This window comes from Daphnia pulex, chromosome 6 (genome assembly GCF_021134715.1).
Source record: "Daphnia pulex isolate KAP4 chromosome 6, ASM2113471v1".
NCBI classification, from domain to species: domain Eukaryota; kingdom Metazoa; phylum Arthropoda; class Branchiopoda; order Diplostraca; family Daphniidae; genus Daphnia; species Daphnia pulex.
In genome coordinates, this window is record NC_060022.1 from 3,028,932 (window position 1) to 3,052,875 (window position 23,944).

Sequence of the window (23,944 nt, forward strand, 5' to 3'; positions counted from 1 at the left end):
CACCAGACACAGACGTATATATATATATATACACGGCCATATAAACACACGAGGGAATAACCATCAGCACGGCGCTGTATCAGAAAAACTTTGCATGGGAATTCGCTGGCCACGACGGCACCGGCCACGTAGCACAGCAACCCGGGACCGATAGCATCACACGGATTTCCTCGTGTCCCCTTTCACCTATTATTTCAACTTACCCACTTAGATTCTTCGTCTACATTTTTTTTTCTTTTTTAAAAAACAGTTGGAATTCTTCCTTTTGTTTTGTTTTTTTCCCGACTTTATTTTTACGACAAGAATGAGAGGCTACACCTTGCGCGTTGCGCAAAACGGGCCTCCTCGTGAGGGGCGCGCGAGAGCAACCTGATCCGGTTGGCATTACAATGCAAGAAAAACTCGGTTGGAGCGGGCCAGGGACGAGGAGGTGCCCGTGTGGCGGCAGGTCCCTCTTGGTCACGAAATGTTCAAAGTTAATTTTCGAATTTCATCGTGGATACCCACAGACAAAGTGTGTGAGGTACAAAACTGAGCCTGATCTATATATGCTTATTTAACCCCTTACTGAGTAAAAGAAATAAAAAAAACGGCAAGAGAAAACAGTTCTAGTCAACAGCCTAGCTGTGGAATAATCGTAATCCGTACTATGTCAAATAACCACCGTAATCAATGCCACGAAATAGTTGAAAAGGAAGAATAGAGACGAATGTTTCCTACCTTTATACCCGGGAAATACAGCCAGGCATCCACAAGTGCTCCATCCATCCGAAGACTAGTTGAATGCACTAGACGAGACAGGAATAAGGGTGTCCTCGTGACTGCACCCACACTCGAGAAAGGGGAAGAAGAGCTCCGTAACTCGATCGGTAGTTTCTTCAATCACAGATGGATGCTGTTTATCTAAATCAAAAATCAGAAATGGGTTACGAAAAATATTGACAGATACAACAAGTTAAGGAAAAAGTTGATATGAGAAAGTGGCTTAACCTAATAAACTGGAGAATTTAAGGTTTCCACATAATTCACTGCATTTATGCAAGTCATGCATCATTAAATACCTAGCAGGTCACAGGTTAATAAAAGTAATGAGGATCATTACCCGTAAGTGATGCTGAGATTGTTGATGACAGGTCAATCCCAGCACAAGCAAAACTTGAATATCTTGTGGTTATTTGATGACTGGCTCAGGCCTCAAATCTGCACAAAAGAAATAAAGGTTACATAATGCAAACAAACTGTCATGCATCAACAGAGTGGGCATAAATACATGACAAATGCTAGCCAGGAACTACCTTTTCACTAATTCAGAACAGGTTTAACTCTTCTATAATTTGAGCTCCCATAATCATTCTATTTCTATTCTGAGTTTTAATTTACCATTACGGTGAGTGTATTCGGAGATTCCATAAAGAGCCGAGACCAGAGTTGACGAACACATTTTTGGAATGACACACACGTTGAAACGAGAAGTTAGCAGACGACACTAATCATTTCATCAAACATAAGATATCGATAGAAATTATTAAAAATCGACTCCCCGCCTAAATCCAAAGCGCTCAAAAGTCAAAAGCCATGAAAGCGGTTTTCTCGAGGGTTCTTTAAGGGAGGGCAAGAGGAAAAGAAATTCCGTGATTACGCCACGGCGAGAGAAGACGAAAAATAAGAAAATCATACATGAAAAACAAACCCCAAAAAAAAAAAAAAAATAACAAAACAAAATGAAATGGTAGATGTACAAAAAGAGAGGGCGGGAGTCGCGGGGCTCATCTCGGCTGGATGTCCCGCGCCGCAGCATCACGCAAACTCCCACAATTCATCTCGTTTCTCGGAAAATGAAGCCGCAAATTCTCAAAGGGACACACGTACGTATACACCGACTTTGATTCTCATCATTCTTATAGATAGATGCATACACACGCACGTGCTGCATCTCTTCGATCAATTTTCTCTTTTCAAACTGTTGATCTTTCTTCAGCAAATATTTCTTTCCTTTTTTCCAAAACTTATTTCTTAGATAGATCTCCAATTTTCTTTTTTCTACTTTTTTTACTTTTTTGAGTTTGGCTGTTGTTGTTGGTGTCTCCGCGATGGTCTCTGCTACACGCCCAGATGGTTCTCGTCTCCATTGATTGTGTTTCCTTCCCGTTTTGGAACAAACAAGAACGCATGTATCTTCGCAGCGACGATCCATGTGCCAGCAGCAGCAGCTCGTGTCCAGCCTCAATTGCGCTGCTGCATGCCTCACCTTGTAAACCCGGCAGTGCTGGCCGGCCGGCCAGCCGGACATGGTGAACACTCTATTTATATCTGCACCGAGAATCAGAAGAGTCACAACGACTCGGCTTGTATAATTGAGAGGTCTTATTTGAAAAAAGAAAAAGAAATACAAGAAGGAAAATAGTTTGGGCGGGGGGAAAAATCGAGACGGGCCAGCAAACTATATAGTGGAAAGTGCTGCCCAGCAGTTATACGTACCGAATGTAAACCAACGTGATTTGGAGATCCCCAAATAAGCCAGCACCAGAGGAAGAAAAGAGAGAGAGAAGAGATGGATTGCTATAGTTCGTTAGATTCTCTCTCCGCGGTGATTTTCCAGGGAAAAGTCGCAGGCTGCTGGTCCAGCAGCTCAGCTCATCTCACACATATAGGGCTGCTGCTGCTGCTGCTGTGGGACTCGATGGTTCTTGTGTATTTTACAAGAATGATGACTACTCCGTCTTCTTTCTCGATTTGCACATCAGTGCGCTTGTAGTCTGCCCTTATTTGGGGAACAAGAGAGAACAGATTGGTTGTTGGCTGCTCTCGCTGGACCGCTATTATTATAAGACTCTCTGACTCGAGTCTATGTGCGCACTATACCTCAGACTAGCTCTCTTATATAGCCATATAGCTTTCAACTTTTTCTTTTTTTTTCTTTTAGTGCCCAGCCAAGTCTTTGGAGTGAATGAATGAATTTTGTTTGTGCGCCGTTTGCGGTACATCACAAGCCCAGATACGGCCCGGTTTTTACCGAGAAAAGAGAAGAGACAGGGAGACAGAGAGAGAGGCAAAAAGAAAATTTCCAGTCAAAATTACAAGGAATGCAGCAGCAGCAGCACACAGTATATAGTAGATCAATGGAGTTTTGTGTCTAGTTGAACTCGGGATCACCTTGACCAGCAGCAGCACCTCATTCCATTGACGATGGCCCCTGTGTGTATGCACCTGACTCTCCATTGTGCCTGTAGATGATATGGCCCGGCTTTCTATGCGTACCTCTCCCTCTTTTCAGACCGTTTTTCTCTCTCTCTCTGCTGGACAACAAAAAAAAAGAAACCTTCTCGACGGACGACGATATTGTTGTACAGGTTGTTTTCTGTCGGCTCCGCGCTGCCGCCGTGCGAGTTTTTCTCCCCTTCCTCCGGTTTGGCCAGGTGCTTTTTGCTCCTCTTGGTACCTCAGCTTGATCATCATTGACGGGCGACAAGTCGAGCGGATCAATGCAACCAGCTACTTCCATCCCCAATCCATCTAAGCCAATCCTGTCTGTGGCGATGACCTCCTTTGACCATCTCCAACAAATCTCCTTGCCCTCCCCCTCTGGCCGTCCCAATATGTACAACCCTCGATGGCCGATACGTCTTGTTCCGAATCAATGTAATACAGCATATCACAAACCTGTTGCTGCCGCCGCCCGCTAATGCCCTGCAACACACAGAAAACAAATTTTGTTTCAGACAAACGCGGAAACAAACAGCTCAGCAAAATGGAGATGGAGTTTCACATTGACGTAACGCTCCATTTGGGTTGTGATGGAGTGGGTGTAAGCATCTTCTGACCTAAAACGAAATGAAAAAAATAAAAAATAAAATAAAGAAAAAGACCAAAAGAAAAGAAAAATAACCAAACTGCGCTAGTGAATATACTCGATCTGCTGCGGGAGACAATGAAACAGTGGGAATAGGGCGGAGGTATATTTTCTTATGTAATATTTTCATTTTTTCTTAGGGGGGATTTTCCACTGTCGTTCTTTTCTCGCCGTGTTTTTTGTTTCTTTCTTTAAGAGGAGAGGCCCTTTTTTTGTGGTTGCGGTTGTTGTTGTTGGTGGTTGCTTCACGTTTCGTCTTTTTCTCGCGACCGGGAAGGCGCGTGTACCGTGTACAACGTGCTGTACGCGTGGGGCGGTGCTAATGATGACTAACGATCTCCGTGGCCGTTTCGTTGTGTGTGTGCGCAACGTTTACAAAAACAAGACTGTTTAGAACACGTTTATAAGCTCGTTAGGCACTCGATGAGTAGACAGAATCCATCCTGTTCTCCCCCCCCCCCATCCCCGTTCCTTTTTCGTCTTGGAACTTGGTCGTTTGTTGTTTAAATTCGGTGGTGTCAGGCGCTTGTATTTATTTTCCTTCATCTTTGACGCAACTTTGATTTTCTAGTTTGAAATACATTTACGTACGCAGCGCATCACCAGCCAAACGAAAAATACTATAACAGTTGTTAACCCAGAATTTAATCATCTAAGTTCACTGCTGGGGCACATTCAATTCAAGTCGAGCAAGAAGAAAGAGCCTATAATAATCGAATTCTAAAATCTGGATCTCTCTACAGCTAATTATACAAAAACCTACTGGTGCTGTTTCTCTCAACGCCCGTCTTCCGTTTCATTTCGCACCAGCGCACCCGCAAACAGTTGCAACACATATTTCCAGCCAACAGATGTTGTTATGCATTTCGGGTTGCTCTGTGGGGCGCATTCAAAAACCCAGTGACCGGACAACAGCGCGCCAAACATGTTACCGGCCCCGGCTGAGAAATACTATGTTGACAGCTTATTAGCCGACGAGTATTCCAACTATGTCTCGAATCACTTGGCGGCCCCAAACCCGGTCTATACTATTCAAGTGTACATACAGTATACTATTATTACATATAGTATACTATAGCATTCGCAAGGCACATACGGTCCGTTTTTCTATGTAATAAGAGAGACATTCAAAACGTTGAGGGGGGGGGGGGGTGAGACGATGGCCATCAAGCCACAAGACGCTTCTGTTTGTATATCTACTGGCCCCGTGTGGGTGTACAAATACAATCCGCGCATACAAACGTTATTGGTCTGCTTCTTGTTACACATGTTTGTAACTTGTAACTGTTTGTGTGTGCGCGCATTCCACGAGCCCGACCGCATTGATGGGCTAAAGCGAATCACTCATCGGAGATATTGTTCGAAAATGGAGAGAGAGAGAGAGAGAAGAGCCACTTGTTGTTTCGTGGCCCAACGGTCAGCGGTTTGAGTTGTACTATATCTGGTAAATGATACAGTCTCTCTTTGATGTTGTCGAGGGGACCCCATCCACTATAACGAGTGTTGCATTCCTCCGCATTTTTTTATTCTTCGTCGAGTGCTGGGCTGGATGGCTGAGACAGAAGAGGCACGGGACTGGGACTGGGACGGAGAGTACTTATTCTTGTTTCCTATAATGGGCGCTGCATCAAACACAGTAGGAGGCTTTGTTGAGGGTTAGACGCATCACATCCACCGAAAATCTGAAGAGCTACAAAATGATGGGCATTTGGGGGCAAGTAACAGATAAGCGCACACCCCCACTCTGTCTCATTCCATCCGTTATACATTTTTTAAAAATCCAAATATTCCGAACGAAAGAAATGGCAACGAGAAAAACGAGACAAGAAGGAAAAATCGTTTCAATGGAAAACAAATTCCCTTCACCGCAACTATTTCAATTCGGCTCTTTGTGCTTTAGTCGATCCAGCCACCGACATTGTTCAGAAGAAATGTTGTTGAGGAATCTATTCGATGAGCTACATAACATTTTTAAAAGCCACCGCTTTGCCTCAAGTCATTGTTTTTTATTCGGAGCTGATTCGGAGTGAATGGATGTTTATTATACCCATACATGTGTATACTGCAGTCGATTGGAAATATCGAAACTTGTCCTGCATTGGCCAATGTAACACACATCACTTGCCGCTGACGCGTTAAACGGGTTGTTGTTGCTTGTGCACCGCTGCATTTCTATTCTGCGGAATGTTTCATCCATTTCTAAGAAGAAACTATATCAAAATTTGTTTTTATTTTCTTGTTGTCATCGTCCATAACTATCGTTATTTGGCTTTTATTACCTGTTGGATCTGATTTGATTCTTCATTTCTAGTCGAGTGTGGATAGCCTCAATCTAGCGGAGGCCGCCAGTTGCCACCCCCATCATCACCAATGTCTTCACAGGGGATGGAAAGCGAACGGCCAGAGTTCTGTTTGAGTAGCGACACTTGAAAAATGGACCAAGGGAAAGTAGAGAGTATAGACACTTTAAAGGCCCTCAAGTACCTGTTGGTATCGTTTTGGAGAACACTGTGTGTACACACACACTATGGACCGGGCCGCTCTTCTTTTGTTGTAACGCAGACAGCAGTCAGTCCGGCTCCTTGTGTATGCGCATCTTGTGTGCAAAGAGAGAACAGTACGCTGTGTGTGTGTATATACAAGACGAGAATATGTATACACTATATACACCAGACACTAGAAAAAGAAGAAGAAGAAGAAGAACTGTTGGCATACCGTTCCAGTCTGCATTCCATCGAGCCATCGACTCCGGCTGCCCCTGGACGGATGAAACGTCTTTCTCTCTCTTTTTTTTCTATTCATTTTCTTTCTACGCCGTTTCTCCTCTATTTTTCACCTGGGCCCATTATTAGAGTCACATTCTCCGCTTTTTTCTTTCAATGACTACAACACGACACGGCAGTTCCAAGAGAGAGAGAAAAAAGGAGCAAAAAGGGATGGAAGTAAGGATACGCTTCATCCATCACGGCCAATAATTCGGCTTGTCGTCAGGTATAGATATCGCCGAGTAGCTTCTATGGATGTATGCCGTCTCTCCTTGAGAACCTTGTACACACTGTTTAGAAGACATTTTTCTATAACTTTGTTGTTGTTGTTTGAAAAAAAATCGTCGTTGCCGCGCTTGTTATTTCGCCTCCGCCGCGCGCATCGGCCGCCACTGTGATCGATGACACCAATGTGCTCGCTATTAACAATCAGCTGACGGCAGTGTACGGCAGTCACTTTTTCTCGGCATATCATGTAATAACCATTTGGGGGGGGGGGGGGGAGGGACTTGCATCATTTTTCTCAGACATTTTCTGGCCTTTTTCTTTGAGATTTGGTTTGAATATTTGATTTCTTGGCGCGCTCTCACCCATTTCCCTCGCATTTTCAAATTTTGGAAGCAGAGATAAGGCAGGTAACCCGGGCAACACCTGGGCATTTATTTTTTCGTGAATTCCGTCGTGAGAATAAGCACGTACGGAATGATGGGCCACGTTAACATTTTCAAGGTAAAAAGAAAAAGGAAAAATGTTTCGGATGGGAAGAAAAAAAGAAAGAAAAGAGATGGCGATATCATCATGACAACTATGAAACATAAAGATTACGAAGGCGCCCGATTCGTCAGCCCGCCCCATAAGAGTCCATAAGCGCTTGTATATAGAAAATAAAAAAAGAAACGAATTAAAAAATCAAAATCTCCACCTGACAAATCAAAGGGGAATTTACGATCTCGTAAACGACCGAGACGCTTTCCAGGTTGTTTACTTATTAATTATTCATGTTCATTTTTATAGGTGGTATTATGATGCGTTAAAGACCACTTCTTTCAAGCCCGCAGAGAAATAAAAATAAACCAAATGAAGAAGAAGAAGAAGAAGAGAAAGAGAAGGCAACACAACACACACACACACGAAGGAAACACACAGTTGATATATAAATACACGTGTGAGGTGGTGCTGGGCTGTTTGTTAACTCTCGTTAGTGTCTACTGTCTATTCCTCCTCCTCCTCCTCCTCCTCCTACCGGCTCATTTTCTCTGTTAAATAATCGACCACTTCCGGTGCTATCCCGGTGCATTCCCCCCCCCCCACACAGCCAACGGTGAAATAAGAAACAAACAAAATGCCAAAGAACAAACAAACACGCCGACTGCCCTTCTTATTTTCCCCCTTTTCTCTCCTATCAAACGTTTGGCATCTAGAACTGACTGTGGTACGCGTCCGTGTGTGTGGGTGTGTGGGTGTTTGTCTTACGGGTTACGTGAAAAGATCGGGGGCAATTGATTCGGTCGGACGAGCACAACGTCGGCGCGGGTCGAGCGGCGGGCGTGATTTTATTCGTTCCGTGATTTCCATATTCCGTTTTTTTTTTTTCTTTTTCTTAGAAATATGTCTTGGGTTTTTTTTTTTTTGGGTTGTTGTTGTTGTTGGCGTTCCCCCCCCCCCCTTTAGTCTCTTTTCACACTTGGTGGTTGTATTAGTATCAGGTATGACAGTGTCGCGCCGTCTAGGTCGTCGCCGACACGCCCGCGCTTTCTCTCCGTTCCCTTTTTTTTTTCATTTTCTATTTTCTTTTTTTCCCCCCCCATCCGGCCGTCATCTCGGAGACCTCCTCTCGTGCATGATGACCGCTGTTTGTATCTCTTCTTCTTCTTGTTCGTGCAGTGACTGTAGATCAGCTTACACGGGAGAGCGGCCAGAATAACCCCGACAAGGTATCACTCGCCCATCATAGACTCATTCCCGCCCATTGCGACCGACCGACGTGTCTTCCTATTTATTTGTGGTAATCGCCGTAGTGATAATAATAACAATAATAATAAGGCATGCATATATTCATCAGCCAGCAGAGAGAGAAACACAAGAGAGACAGAGGGAAATGAAAATGAGAAGTTTCACGTTTCGCGCTAAAAGCTCATTTCAGAACCCAACCGGATTCGATTACAATTGCGTGTCAGCATATGTTGAAAAATGATCAAACGCTCTGTCTTCTCTTTCATTTTCATCTCCCTTTTTTTTGTTTTGTGTGTGTGTGGGTGTGTGTCTTTTTACAAGGAAATGAAGAAGAATTTTTAATCGGACAAAAACGGGGCCCCCTCTGACCAATCAAAGGCTGGCGCAGGATTAAAAATCATTCCACGCTCGTTGAATCAACAAAACAAAATGCACAAGCCGAGGAGAGTCTTTCACAGTCCGTGTCTAACCTCTCCGGCAGCTATCGTTTAGCTCCCCCAACCAAAATCTTGATGTTTGCTGGACTCGGCCGTCCTTTTGGCACTAAAATAGGCGAGTTGATGAATCGGGTCGTCCCGGGCAACACCAAAAACAGGAGGCGAGGGACCGAGAAGGAAACAACAACAACAACTCAAAGAGTTAAATAGCCCAGCGCTCTTCACCCAACTGCATGGAGGGGGTGAAGATAGCGCAGACGTCCTTCTCCGCTTTCACCAAGTCAGAAAAAGTTTCATCCATTTTCATTTGAAGATGAGCACACAGAGAAAAGCTCCTCCGAAGGGCATCGCCATCCGCGTTTCCCTCGACCATCGGAAGAAGAAAAAAGAAAAAAGACGAATGTGTTGACAGAAGCAAAAGGAATGCGCATCAGCTAATAACACAGCAGCGAGCAGAGAAGCAGAGAAGAGACTATGAGAGAGCTGGACAGACACACGTCGTCGTCGTTCGTCAAAGGCCCAGCAAAACAGCGGGAACGAGAGTTAGGATATAGGAGCGTCGATAAATATATAAATATAAATACACGTGCAGATATATCTATGCAAACATCTTTTTTGGGGAGAAGGAAAAAAAAGTCCAAAAAGAGAAGAAGAAAAAATAGAAAGGGTCATGAAATGATTGAAAAGACAGGGCGCTCCGGTTTGGAAAAATAAAATAAAATAAAAACTTTCTTGATGCGGTTGGGAGATGAGTCAGACTTCCCAAAAAAGTTTTTTTCCCCTGTGTCGTCGTCGTCGTCGTCGTTGGATGCCCTAAGTGAGAGAAATGGCCGGCCAAAAACGGGATTGGGTTACCCGTACACACACACACTTCAGGTCTGCTGTGCGCAGCACAGGCAATATGCATATCGCCAAGGATTTGTCTTGTTTCAAAAAACTTCCTGCTCATGTTGACTCCTCTCTCTCTCTCTCGGCTGTAAGTATATAACGATCGCGAGATTGTTGTTCAGAATGTAACAAACTACTATACCGGATAGGAGAGACAAAAAAGGGGGGGGGGGGACGGGCCAATGTAGCAACAGCATAACAGCATGTGTTGCGGGGGTGGCCTCCGTTGTTAAATGTTGTTGCAGCTGCCCATCAGCCCACACGAGACAGAGAGAGAGAGAAAGAGAGAAGTTATTTTTCTGTGGGCCCGGGTGGCTCTTTTCTATCCCTCTCTAGCCGGCGCGCACGCGTTCGCGCTGACACCGAAGACGAACTGTTGGCTCGTCAACCTGTGACACAAACTGTCCGGATCCTATTTCTCTCTCTCTCTCTTCAACGGCTGCTGCTCCAGCAGCAGGCTTCATTATTATTATTCAAGCTCAGATTTGTACAAATGAAATAAATATTTCCAATCGACTGCAGATAGTTACTTAGACTTGGTCGCTGCTGGCACTGTTTATATTCTTATATCTTTTTTTTATGAAATTATTATTAATGGTTCGGGAATGTGGTCGATCCATCAACTTCCAGGGATTCTCTTGATTAAAACATAGCGCCATTACGTCGTCATAAATCACCAAATAGGCCTAATAAACATATTTCATCTAGAGAAGGCCAGCAGCAGCAGCAGCCGTGTGGTAGATGGACACTTGAACGGCCGATTCGATTCGTACACACAATTGCTCACCGGGAGGTTGCTGCTGGCCGTCCTCTATACAAGAGAGAAAGCGACGAAGAAAAAAAATACAAAATTGTGAAGGAGGGATAGAAATCAAATGGATCTCGGAGGAGATGGTGGATGAGGCGCACAAGAGAATATTTATACCTATCGGGAAAGCGACGGAAAAAAGGGGGAAACAAAAAGTCAAAGAATTAAATGAGGCAACTCCCTTTTTTTTATTTTCTATTTTTTGAAAATGTCAGAAACGAGTGTTTCGAACGTTCGTCACTTGTCCGTTTGGCGCCGAAGCTTCGGTCGCCGACCCACTGCTGGCTCCTTGTTGTGGCTGAGCCATCTCGTCGGGGAGAGAAGGAAAGATCCATCAATTCTTTTCACATATTTCAACAGCTAAATGGGAGTGACTGAACTGTGGATTCCTCCGTGTGTGCTGTGCAACAGCGTTTTCTTCAGATTCCCCCCCTCCGTACCATTCCATCTCCACGCAATGGCCTACTCATTCTATTCTAACCATTTTACCCCGGCCTCTTTAGCCCAACAAGCCCAACAAGTTCAAACACACATGAACACATCTTTTTTCTATCTGCGCTGGCTTTTCTTTTATTTGGGCGGCAGTTCGTGTAGCGTTCGTTCTCTTTTGGCTTCTTCTTCTTCTTTCAATTTCTCTTTCCTTCTTCTTCTTCTTCTACCCACCCAAAAAGAAAGAAGAGAGAGAGAGAAAAATATCGGGCGATGAATTATTCAGCGACCGGTTGTTGCACTGCCTCTTTTGCCCGATCATCATCAGCTCTCTTTCTGTCCAGACTGACTCTCTGTGCACTAGTATGTAGTATATCTATACCCCTGCATAAACATGCATAAACCTGATGCAGAGGGGCCCAAAACAAGTCGGAATTATAATGCAAAATGCCACCCACCACGGCGCAAACTCACTTGGCTGGCGGTCGATTTAAACGCGGACACTATCAGCCGGGCCACGTCAAAACAAGACAATATTGATTCGAAAATGATGCCAAAGTCAAGAATGAGTCGAGCGATGACGACGCTGATAACACAAGAAAAGTCTACTATACCAACTAGAGCCGGCCCTTTTTTTCTTTTTTTAAAAATCATGACGGCCCACGATGATGAACTCCTTTCTCTACATAAATACTACGTAAAAGAATACTATATTTGTGTGCGGTTGGAAAACAAAAACAATCTATCCAACATGCTACACACTCACAAAGGGGCAACGGGTTCATTTATTTATAGACGTCATTTTCCAGTCGAACGCCGAGCGTCTTGTTTTTATTATGTATCATCGAGAGAAAGAGAGAGGCTCTTATCATCGCGCATTCTGATTTCATTCGTGTGACCGGGCATCACGCACCACGGCGCGGTGACCGGCGCAACCCGCGTTCCGACAGCCGAATGGAATAGAACAACTCGAGTTAAAAGGCCGTCCTTTTTTTTATTTTATAAGAACGTGCCGATTCCAAAAGCTCCAGCAACGTCTTTTCCACAAGGAGAAAAAAAAAAGAAGAGAGAGACGGACTAGACAGCTGTAAACGACGGGCGAGAAAAAGAAAGAATAACCAAAAAATGACCGTCACGAATACACGAGTTACAAAAAGGAGCCTAGCTGGTAAGGTAGCCATCTACACACGAGTATACGAGTATACGTCTGGTAGATTTTCATTTGATTCGCCAGCAGAGAGGTTGGCGCGCGTTCGTTCTTGTCACGGTGTCAGTTGGCGGAGAGCGGGATCGAATGTCTATGGGTTTTAGCCATATGCACTTAAAAGGATTGCGCCGCCCGGGCGCCTGTGCGTAGGACATACACACTCAAGAATGGGTGCTGATTGTCAATCAGGTGTACTGCGCTATACACGTGTTACGTGGGGTTTAGAGACTCGACTGGCTGCAATCCAATCTCATTCGATTGAACTACTGCGCGGTCGCTTTTAAACAGTCCCGATTGTTGTAATAGTTTAGTAGGGAGGAGGGGGTTGGACATGTGGAATTTATTTCCATCACTACAAAAAAAGGAATTTAATAACAAGCGGAAGCGCTATAGATCTTCAGAGTCGTCCAGAAATAATAATAATAATAGGGGGGGGGGAATAAAGGCTGGTGCTGCGTCTGCCGATGAAGGAGGTATTTTTACCTTCTTCTTCTTCTTTTCTTGTGTACTTGAATTCACTTTTTTTCTTTCTTTCTTTTGGTACGGCTGATATGGTTAGCGATGGCTCGTGTATACTGCCGTTAAAGAGTCCAGGGGCCCGCCGCAGCTGTTCTCCTTTCGACAGCTTAGATTGTGTGTGGACGACCCCGACGATGATCGCATTTCTTTCATAGTTTGCCGTCGATGAAACTTCCGGCCTCCTTCTTCTTGTTGTTAAAGGGGGAGGACGGAGAGAAGGGCCCTTGGCCCCCTTTTCTTCTTCACTTATCAATTCTCTTTTCTTTTCTTATTTTTCTCCCTTTTTTATTTTCCTTTTTTTACTTTCGATCCGCAAGCGTTGGGTACACATAGGACACACGGGGACACACCTCCGGATGAACCGAAATGCTTAGAGACTTTGTTATAAGACATTGAGAAATACAATGCTGCTTCATATAGACTCTCTCTCTCTCTCTTGTCCCAGTACTATTCTCTACGATGATCGGAATGTTATATAATCCCTTTTTATTTTTTAAAAAAAGATTTACAATCACCGTGTTGTATAGCATATATAGGCAGCACTGACATTCACCGGATGGACGAGTTCAACTACGCAATCCGTCTCCTGTTGCGCGCTCGCAGGAAAAGATTAACACAAGAAAAGAGCTGGAAAATCAGGAATACGAGACACCTGGAAAAATGTCAAATCTGAGTGGAGACTGTAGATTCGAGTGAGCGTTGCGTTGGACGGGAAGATTATCAAAGCAACTTGGACGAAAGGTGTCGCATTTTTTTGTGTTCGATTGCGCCAATGCGCAAATGAAGAAATATATGTCGAATAAACCTTGTCCCTATTCGAGTATTAACACAAGCAATTTGGTCAAGGATTCTCTTTTCTCTGATGAGCTATTTCGTTGTGGCGCTATCAGATGTGTGTACGGTGGAGTTGTATAGGATGTCAAGAATGAGTCAGAGAGCACAAAGGGCAGCAGACAGCGCAAAGTAAAATGAGGAATACAAACAAACAAATCCGACCTTGCCAGGATATTGCCAGCCGTTTGTCAACGTGCTGAATAACTGAATGCCATCGCAACGACGAATTTTGGTTGGGGGGGAAATAAAATAAAAAGGAGAAGGGCGCGCGCATTTTTAAAAAAGGCTTTAAATATATGTAGGAACAACCTTTATTTTTTTTTAATGGGGTAAAAACATCGGAACAATATTCTTTTGTCTTTTTTTTTTATCTGTTACCCCTTTTATTTTTTGGGGGTCCTCCTGTTCCCATCTTTTTTTTTCCCCTTTTGTGTTCGGTTAGGTTTCAGGTGACACAGAAACCTTTGACTTGTCAAGATTTTGACCTCATAATATATTTATCCACGTCGACCCCCCTCTCTACTTTCACAACTCTCTCTTCGGGACTCTCTCAGCAACAACCCTCCTCTGCTGGCTGGCTGGTGTGTCTCTTCTTGATTTCACATCGCTTTGACCATTGTGGAAAAAAAAGGAGAGAGAGAAATAAAAATTTCGGAAGAAAAAAAAAGGGGGAAAGAAGCTAAGCATAAGAAGACATTCTCTCTCCGGCGACGCATTACATATACATAAGAAGAAGGTCGAAGGAAACTAAAAACCACCAGATTTTTTTTTTAGAGGCCTATGTGTTTGTGTGTGTGCGCAACCCCCTTTCACCCCCCCCCCCCTACGGTCTCTCCATGAGCGGATAATGTTGCCCAGCTCTCGTGTGTACCTCACCCCATCAGGGGCGCAGAGACTGCACACAGAGACATCAGACACAGAAGTTGAACGTGTACAGCCCACAGGTTGGTGGTGGTGGTGGTGCAAGGCTCTTTACTGATGGTTGGTTATATATGTACAGGTGACCACTTGTCTTTGTCAAGTTCCACCTGCTGCTAAACGATGTGACATTCTTGGGACTTCTCGTCTCCACCTTCTTGACCTATAACCCTCTTTTCTCCAACATTTCTTCTTCTTTCTTTTTTCGCCCTCTTCATTCCTCTTTCTCTCTCTCTTTCTTTCGCTGTGTATAAATAGGTATAGAGAATAGTGTCTAGTAGTAGTAGCCCATAGTATGTATAAGTAAATGCACCGGCCCATACGCACATATTTCCCTGCACACGCTCTTTCATGTTTCTCTTTTCTTATTCTTCTTCCCCCCTCCATTTTCTTTATCTTTTCTTTTCTTCTCTGGCACAGCACAGCACACACACACACATCCATGCTGGGCCTTGCAACAGGTTCTTCTTCTTCTCCTTCTTCTTCTGGCCTTTTGGTTTCCCCTTATCAGCGCAGAGTGAGCGCCATATAACCATCGGAGAGAGGTGATCTATTGTCGCTTGTGTGTGTTTCCCTTTTTCTTCTTCTTCTTCTTCTTATATTTTTTCTATTCAGAATAAACCGGCAGCGTGTCTGTCTGGTACGCAGCACCGAGAGATGCAAACATACGGCACACAGCAACCTGCTGTATATGTATACACAAGCACGTTTCTCAGTGTGTGTGTGTGTGTGTGTGTGATGGGCTCGGCTGAGCGATGAATAATGACCGTCCCTGCGGTCGAGACAGCATCAGCTGTTTGATTACGGCAGAGAGGTGAAAGTTTGGATAAAGAATTATCAAAAGGAAAAAAATAAAATAAAACCTGGCCAGACCGAGGTACACGGGAGAGCACAAACGACAGGAAGCGCGGCAAAATAACGTGTTCAAATTTCGGTATTCAAATAAACGAAGAAATCTTTGCGCGCGCGGTTCAAAACGAGCCGAGATTGAATGAAATCGCTGGAATAGATTGAGAGAGAAATGAAGAGGTTGATTTAGCGGTGCTGGTGCGCTCAGCAGCTCTGTGCTATAGGAGAGCGACGGTCGTTTCACCTGTCGGCGCCACAGCAACGGACGCGAGATTCTCACAACCGCCCGTCCGAGAAAAAACGCACCAGCCCCGCGCATTCCACGGGGGCGAGGCTCTGACACACTACGGTAACGGCCATCATTCCGACGGCCAACAGAAGCGACGGCCTCTATGGCCTGACGTCATTTGACAGCGAAAAAATAGATACAAAGTTAAGCGGCTACTATCCGGGGGAAAAAGAAGAAGAAGAAGACATCTCGGCTTCACACGGACACACAAAAATTGGGCAAAAGTTTCAAGAAGCCGAGGAATTCCGAACGTTCCGACACATATCGCCTAGACGACAAACGTTTCCAGTGGGCTGTTTCTTTTTCTTTTTTCTTTCTATACAGCTATTGAGCTATGCGCTCCGCATTCCGGACTCATCATCATAAGAGCAGAGAAACCAGTTCCCCAATGCGCAACTACCAAGCGCAAGAGATTTCTGTCGGATGAGTCGAGCGCGACTGTGGAACGTTCACAAGGTCCGCCGCCTCACTACTCGAGAGTCTCTGATGGTTTGATGAGGCGACAAATCGTTTCACGTTTCATAACCTAACACGTAGAGACTTTGGAGGGAAAGAAGAGAGAAGCCATCAGAAAGCGCTGGGCCTATATACAAGAGATTCTATTCGAGTGGGAGAAAAGGGGTCCCAACCGCCCGGTGAGCGGAGCTGCGCAAGTTAGAAGAAGAAAAAAAGAAAAAAAAAAAGTTTGAACCAACTTGTGTAGGTCTCCTTCTCACGTTGTGTCTGATTTTCAGGAATGTCGGCCCTAACAGTTATCAAATAGCGAGAACTATAAGAAGTTAAGAAGGATAGATAAAGAACGGGGTAAGAAACAAAAGGAAGAAGAAGAAAAAAAATTGAGTTGGCTCTGGCCTATACAAGTGCGGATGAGAGCGGCCCGAAAAATCCCCCAAACAGCCATATTCATTTAAGAAATGAGAACTCGACCTGGAAAAAAAAGGAAAGAAGAAGAAGAAAAAAAACTACAGTAAATTCTCTCTTTTTATTTTTCTTCTTCTTTTCTCTGTGCGTGGTGTGCTGGAACTCTCCTCTCCCTTGATTGAAGGGAAAGTTATGTTACTGCTGCACACACACACACACAGAGAGAGAAGAGAAGGTTAAATTTTCTTATATATTCCTCCCGGATGAATGTTGTGTGTTTATTTAGGTCCCTTTCTCTCTATCTCTTTTTCCTTTCGTTCGTGCGTGGATATATATCCAATCCGGGCAAATGGAATTAGCTGTTACTTGACAGTTCGGGGGAAGAACTAAAAAGAACTAAAAAAAAGACCTTTACACTATAGTCTGAGCTGTGTGTGTGTGCATTTGCTGTATATATATATGTGTGTGTGTGTGCTATATAGCCAGCAGCAGGGTGGGCAGACGGATGAGTGACAAGTGGTGTTTGGATAGGGCCCAGCAGCTCCCACAAGACGTATGGAAACCTTAAGAGTTGAAAGCTTCGTCTGGATAGAAACTGGAAAAAGTGTTCTTCTTCTTGGAGAGCAAAAAGAAGTCCGTTTCTTTCTCTCTCTCTCTGACTGGGCCGTGAAGGCCTCCAAGCTTCTGCCCTCGGCTGGGCTTGTCTTTCAGATTATCGCCCGCGCTATCTATCTATCTATATATATATATTTTCCAAACATCACACGACTAGCAGTACTCAAAATATTCCTCCTCTTTATTTTCCCCGGCTTGTCTGCTGCCCCCTGATTTTCCTTGACATCTTCAAATGTAATAGACGCTCCTGCTCGGAAACCCTGGCTCTGGCGCAATAGCTGTCGAAAATGGGGCATACGCCATCACACACGGGCAGCAGCCATCGGCGGCACGTCTCTCACAGCCGACAAATTGGAAAAAAAAAGAAAAAGAAAGCCGGACCTTTAACTCGTGTGTCAGCAGAGTTAGAGCTGCCACGCTCTGCTCAAGTACCCTCGGAAATGTTAAGAGATATTCTGGAAAATGAGAACTTTTGCGGTGCGAGAGGGGGGGCCATTGCGGCCATTGCGACGATGGGTTTAAATTTAATCAGAAGCGCGCGCGGAGGAGAAAGATCAATATTATTTTCAAAATGACTCAGAAATATTTTCTTGTTACAACCCCCGAAAAAAGTTGTGCAGTTAAAGGTGACACGGCAGTAGTTTCACGTCCATCGTCACTCTCCGAAATGGTCGCTATAACCGCTTTCCAGCTAATGCAATATATTACCCGCTAAAGCCAGCCAATAATAGAAATCATTTGAATATTACTGGAGGGAAATTTCAAATCGTCAAATGAAACAGACGATGAGCATTTTATCGTAAAATCATCGTAATTTCTGGTACACAGCTGCATCTTGTCAAAAAAGCGGAATATAGTACGTATGCAGCATTCGCCATTTTCCAAAAATCCACTTTGTGGATATTCCTGAAAGTTTCACGGTCCGTTACGTTTTCTCCTTTCGGAGCTTCTATTTCTGGTGTTGATGTCCGCCGCTCCTGCCGCACTTTTTCCCGGTAGCGAATTTTCTGCGCACTGATGCGAAAACTTTGGGATTTTTAAAAACCCGGGAAAATTAAAAACCCCCAGAAAAATCCAATGAAACCAACAAACCAAAAAATGAAATGATTTCCTTCAAAAAAAAAATAATAATATGCGCATGGTCTTTTGAAAAAATAAAATGATGCGTGCAGACCGGAAGGAAAACACATTTCACATCATCAGCAACAAGGATACAGACATACAGTCGCCAAACACATAGTGGTGTATATAGAGACTCCCAAATAAGCCTAGGAAATTTGGTTTCCTTTTAAAAAAAGAAATAAAAAGCCGAAGAAGAAGAAGAAGTGAGGCGGAGAAGTAGGAGTGACTTCGTCATTTACCCATTTGTCAAAACGACTCTCGGCACACACACACGCGCACGCATAAAGAGCATATCGTTCGGTCCCGTTGATATATACACGCGTATGTACAGTATTATATATATTTAGACTTGACTGACTTGACTTGAAGACGGTGACCCTGCGATTACGCACAAAACTGCGGGCGCACCGCCGGTTATATTTATATGCAGACATGTTGTGTAGTAGGTACACAGTTGTTTCGGATGGGTGTTTTTTTCTATATTTTTCTGAACTAAAAAATAAAACTATTCGACCTTTAGCGACGAAAAGGGGAACCCACAATATCAGGAAGAAAGAAACAAAGAAAGACAAGAGAGAATGTTCATAAATTAAGGCGTCGCTCGCTGTACGTATACGTATGGAGGACTATACACAGGCAAACAATCAGATAGGATCGAGAGAAGTGTGGCCCAGGAGCGGAGAGAAGGACAACACAATTCCTAGACGGAAAAAAAGAGGCACAACTTTGCTGGGCGCGGGATAAGTAGCTGATAAGACGAAGAAGTTTCAAGAGTTGTTCAAGAGTTTCAAGGTATAGGAAAATCAAATAAAAACAAAAAGGGGCCTTTTAAAAACCCCATCGTACATCTATAATTATATGTAGGCTGCCGAGCGATAGGCCGGCCCGATTTTGCCGCTTTTGAGCCCTTTCCTCTCTCTCTCTCGTCGAGACTGGGCAGCCGCCCGCACAAGAGCCACAAACGGTCGTTATTGTTGTTTCCACTTCAAGTATGTGTGTGAATTGACGGGCCATAAATTCCATTGTCACCTGCGTTAACGGCTGGTCGTACGTCATTGGGACTCAATCAGATCAATGGGGCCGGTGGTGGTCAATTGCCGACGAACCAAAACACTGGACAGAAGATTTTCCAGAGACAAAACCAAAAGCAAAAGGAGAGGAAGAGAAGAACTTTTGTTTTTTCGCTTCTAAACATTTCCGAAGAAACGAAAGGAAAAGACAAGAGAGCTAAAGAGAATAAGGAGAAAAGAAGGTAGATGTCCATAAAAAGATGCTAAATAGGCGATTCGGTCAATTTATTATTTGGTTGTTTGTACACACAAAACAAAAACAGACGGAGAGATCCACCGTAAATTCATTCCTTTTTCGTGTATTGTTTTTTTTTGTCTTCCCCCCACCGTGTGGTGTGTAGCGAGTTGGGATAGACTGGGCGATGGGCGCGGAGGAGTTTTCGGTTGTTGTTGTTGTTGTCGTCGAGTTATTTACATCGGAATAAGAAGTTTCAAAAAGGAGAGAGAGAGAGAGAGAGAAACACACGAACAGACGTACGAAATGGCAGCAGCTCACATTATATACCGATGCGGATATACACACAGCACGGTGAGACAACAGTGGCCGCAACAGGCGTTCACATATCAGCCAGTTTCCACCGGCGCCCAACCAAACAAAAAAGCCAAACAAATAAAACAACAACAACAACAACAACAAGAGAGAGAGAAAGAGAGAGAAAAATAAGTTGCATCCGCTCCTGGATCCCCGTTATTTACCACCTCATTATTTACGATAAAGACCTTTCATGCCACGGAACAGACCACTGTCAGCAGCAGGAGGAGCAGCGGGTTAGTTTTTCTTTAAGTCTTTCGTGTGTGTTGTTTTCTCAGTGGCTATATTGCGTCATTGAGTCAACAATACACATTAGCCGAAACGGATATTATAGCTTATTCAGCTCCTACTATAATACTATCTCAATCTGTGCTGCTGTCCTTCAAGATATTTCAAATTCAACCAACGTATATCCCTTCTGAGAATCAAATCTAGTGGAAGAACGAAAGGTGCCGATGTGGCGGGAGGTCCCTTAGTAGTAATAAAAATTTCTAGTTGCACATGGCTTAAAGAGTGAGTAAAAAATAAAAATAAATAAAAATGCAATTCGATTGTTTATACCCACAGACAAAGTTGTGAGGTGTACAAAAACAGGCCTGATCTGTAGTCGTTCTACAAATAATGAAACCTGACTAAATCAACAAAAAAGGCAAAAGAAATCAGTTCCAGTCAACAGCCTAGCTCTGGAATATTCTGTGTCACTCACGATTTTTATAATCTACGCCATCAAACAGTCAAAAAGGAAGAATAGAGATGAATGTTTCCTACCTTTAAGCCTGGGAAATACAGCCAGGCTTCCACAAGTGCTCATTCCGTTGAAAAGTTGAATCCACCAGGGATAGGAAAAGAAGATCCCACGTCCTCGTGAATACTCCCACACTCACATGGGTGTACACGAGGACAGAGGAAGAGATCCGTAACTCGACCTACATCGGTGGTTTTTTCCAATCAAAGAGGGATGCTGTTGATCTCTAAATAGAAAATAAAAAATGGATTACGTAAAATGTTGATAGACACAACTAAAGTTGTAAATTTGAAATGAGACAGTGACCTAATAAACTTGAGAATCTAAGATTTCCATATAGGCTAATGCACTGCATTTGAGCAAGTCATTCATCATTAAAATAATTAGCAGTTCGCAGGAATAAAAGCACAAATCATTATCCTAGCCACGATACTGAGATTGTTGAAGACAGATCAATACCAGAACAAATAAACTTGCACAGTTTGTTGTTACGATGGTTGGCTCAACCCTTAAGTCTGCACAAAGAAGGTTACATTCCAAACAACTGCCATGCATCGACATTGGGCTTACATGATCAATACCAGTCAGGAACTACTATTTCACTAATTTGGAACAGTTTTCACTTCTTTTTATGCTCCCATAATCATTCCATTTGCTTTCTTGGTTTCATTTACCCACCAAAAGCAGCATGGAGTGGAGAGCATGGAGACTTGGAGAGCTGCGACAGCAGAGTTCACACGACAATCACATTTTTGTAACATTATTTGTTTCACTAATTTTCGTGTAGCTAGGTTTGTTAAAAAAAATGATTTCGTCCGTTTTCGTTATAATGTTAAACCTCGGCTCGTTTTCGAGACTTTCCAACAAAACGACAGCAGAGTAGCAGACGACACTAATTTTCTAATTATTAGCTTAATAAGGTATCGATAGATGAAAATCGACCCCTAAATTCCTCCCCCTAAATTCAAACCGCTCAAAAACAATCCAAGCGGTTTTCTCACCCACATCCGGTGAACGGATCAGCATTATTTCGTATCTAATAGTTAGTATCATCAAGTCACACCGAGCCTCCATTACGACAGTCGAGATAAAAGTAAAAATTCGCACCTTTCATGCAAATAATTACTTTAAGACCGAAACCAGGCCAGGACCCTCTTCTTGGAAGTTGGAAGCCAAAAAGGGAATAAAGGGGTGTCTTACCGCATGTCCTGCCAACGGCGGATGACCTTTCCGGCTGTTGCATTATTCTAAAGAGAGAAAAAAAAAGAGAATAAAAAGAAAACTCTAAGAAGACGGAAAGGAAATAGAAATGTGTTTCGGTGGAATGATGAGGTCAACCGTAGGATATTTTACCTCAACCACCACTACCACCCGCCTCTATACGCTTTGAATTTGTGTGTATGTGTGTCTTCAAGTCTGAGAGAATTTAGAGATACATTCCTAGGACACACTCAAATTCTTCAGAAGGTTTTGACTCTCACCCCGAGCCCTTCTTCTTCTTTTTTCTTTTCCCTGAAAAAAGAAAAAAAAAAACTTCTCAAGTGACAAGACAAAAAGAAGAAGAAGAAGAGAGAGCGAACCGATGAGAAAGTTCCGTCTAGTGGCTCAGGTGTATAGGCCTAAACCAAAAGGTATTTTTATTTTTATTTTTATTTTTATTTTCAATTTGAATAGTACGTATGTTGAAACGGGTTAACGGGTTAGTTCCCCTCCATCTCGATTATTTAAATCAAATTGGGGGAAAAAGGAGAAGATGAAGACTTTTGACTACATTTAAGGAGAGAAAAATCAGCGATAGAACAGTCATCCCACGGCTGCTGCTTCTGGTTAGTATGTGGGGGAGGGGAGTGTCGGGAAACTTCCGAGTATCCATCTGTATTACACAGCTCACGAAAATAACCCTGAAAGAGAGAGAGAGAGAGAGAGAGAGATGGGGGAAAAGTCTCACCGAGAAACAGCGGAACAATTAGTCAGTATAACACACACAACTGCTGCGGTAAATAAATCCGTGGTCTCATATATATCCGATTCGAAGAGCCATCCATCTTTCACATTCCCACCCACTCGTTACCTACTTACGCTCCTCTACTTCCCCTCTCATCCAGTTTTGTATTTGTTTCTTTCCCCACGCACCGATATTACGCATTTATTTGTAACCTACTGTGTGGCGCGCTTTTAAAAAACTCGGTTCCAGCTGGCCGAGTTCATTCTGCCGGGGTAGTCGTCGGCAGGCCAAAATTAGCTCCAAAACTTTTTTCCCTTCAAAAAGAAGAAGAAGAAAGAAAGAAAAAGAAACGGTTTCGAGAGGATCTAGCGCAGTCTCTCTCTTACGTGCGTATAATTCAGGGCGGATAAGCCTGAGGAATGCATAATATAACATTTCACATCTATAAGCTGAGACGTTCAACTGCGTATAGCCCATAGGATACATCTAATAGCAGTTAATACAGTCAAACTGGCTCGTTTACAAGGATTAGTTCACCGTTTTCAGCGTCAAGCTTTCAATCCATTAGCGTCGCTCTGCGTAGAGTCCCGGACCTTCTGGGTCCCATCGAGGAGGAGGAGAAGGAACGAAACAAGACTGAAACCGCTGAAGCGGGAAAAACCAAAAAACCAAAAAAATCCAGAAGAAGGAAAAAAGACATTGAGACATGTGTGTGCGAGGGGCTTCTTCTTTCTTCCCTTCGACTCGACTCTCCCAGTCACGCCGACCGTTTGATGAACGACCGTATCCCGCCGAAACGGGAGGCCGCGCTCGGCTGCTGCACCTGCTCCGGACTTTATCAAACGACAATTTCTGTTTTTTTTTGGTTACGCACATCCTCCCTCCCCTCCTTTCCCCTTTTGCTTCTCTTCCGCCCATTTTCATTTCTATAATCAAAAATCAACTCGTTTACAGACCTCTTTTATTTTTTAAATTTCTCCCGCTCTCCTATCTTTTCCAGCCAACTCCCAACGCCAACAACAACAGAAACGGAATTCAAAAAAAGGAAATGAAGAGTAAAAAAATAAATAAAATAAAATAAAATAAAATAAGCGGCGGCGAGAGCGTGCCCGTCGTCACAGTTTAATTATACACACAGGCACACACACTCGTATCAATGTGTAGCGCTGCTGCTGGTGGATGGTGCTGCTGCGGCCGGTGTATTCTATATCCACTTGTGCTCTAGCGCATTATGCACACCGTGGCATTTTCTACGTACGTACATGGCAACATATAATAGGAGTTTCCACATATTTCAGGGGATCACCT

General features: G+C 43.7%; 1 long non-coding RNA gene across 1 annotated transcript; it reads right to left on the reverse strand.

Annotated features, from left to right (window-relative positions):
* Positions 1-5,908: 5,908 nt before the first annotated feature.
* Positions 5,909-6,633, reverse strand: LOC124195678. The gene is made up of 3 exons (XR_006875356.1): positions 6,335-6,633; positions 6,130-6,258; positions 5,909-6,060 (listed from the first exon to the last, which is right to left on the reverse strand). It is a non-coding gene; the product is annotated as an uncharacterized LOC124195678 (long non-coding RNA).
* Between the last annotated feature and the right edge of the window lie 17,311 nt (positions 6,634-23,944).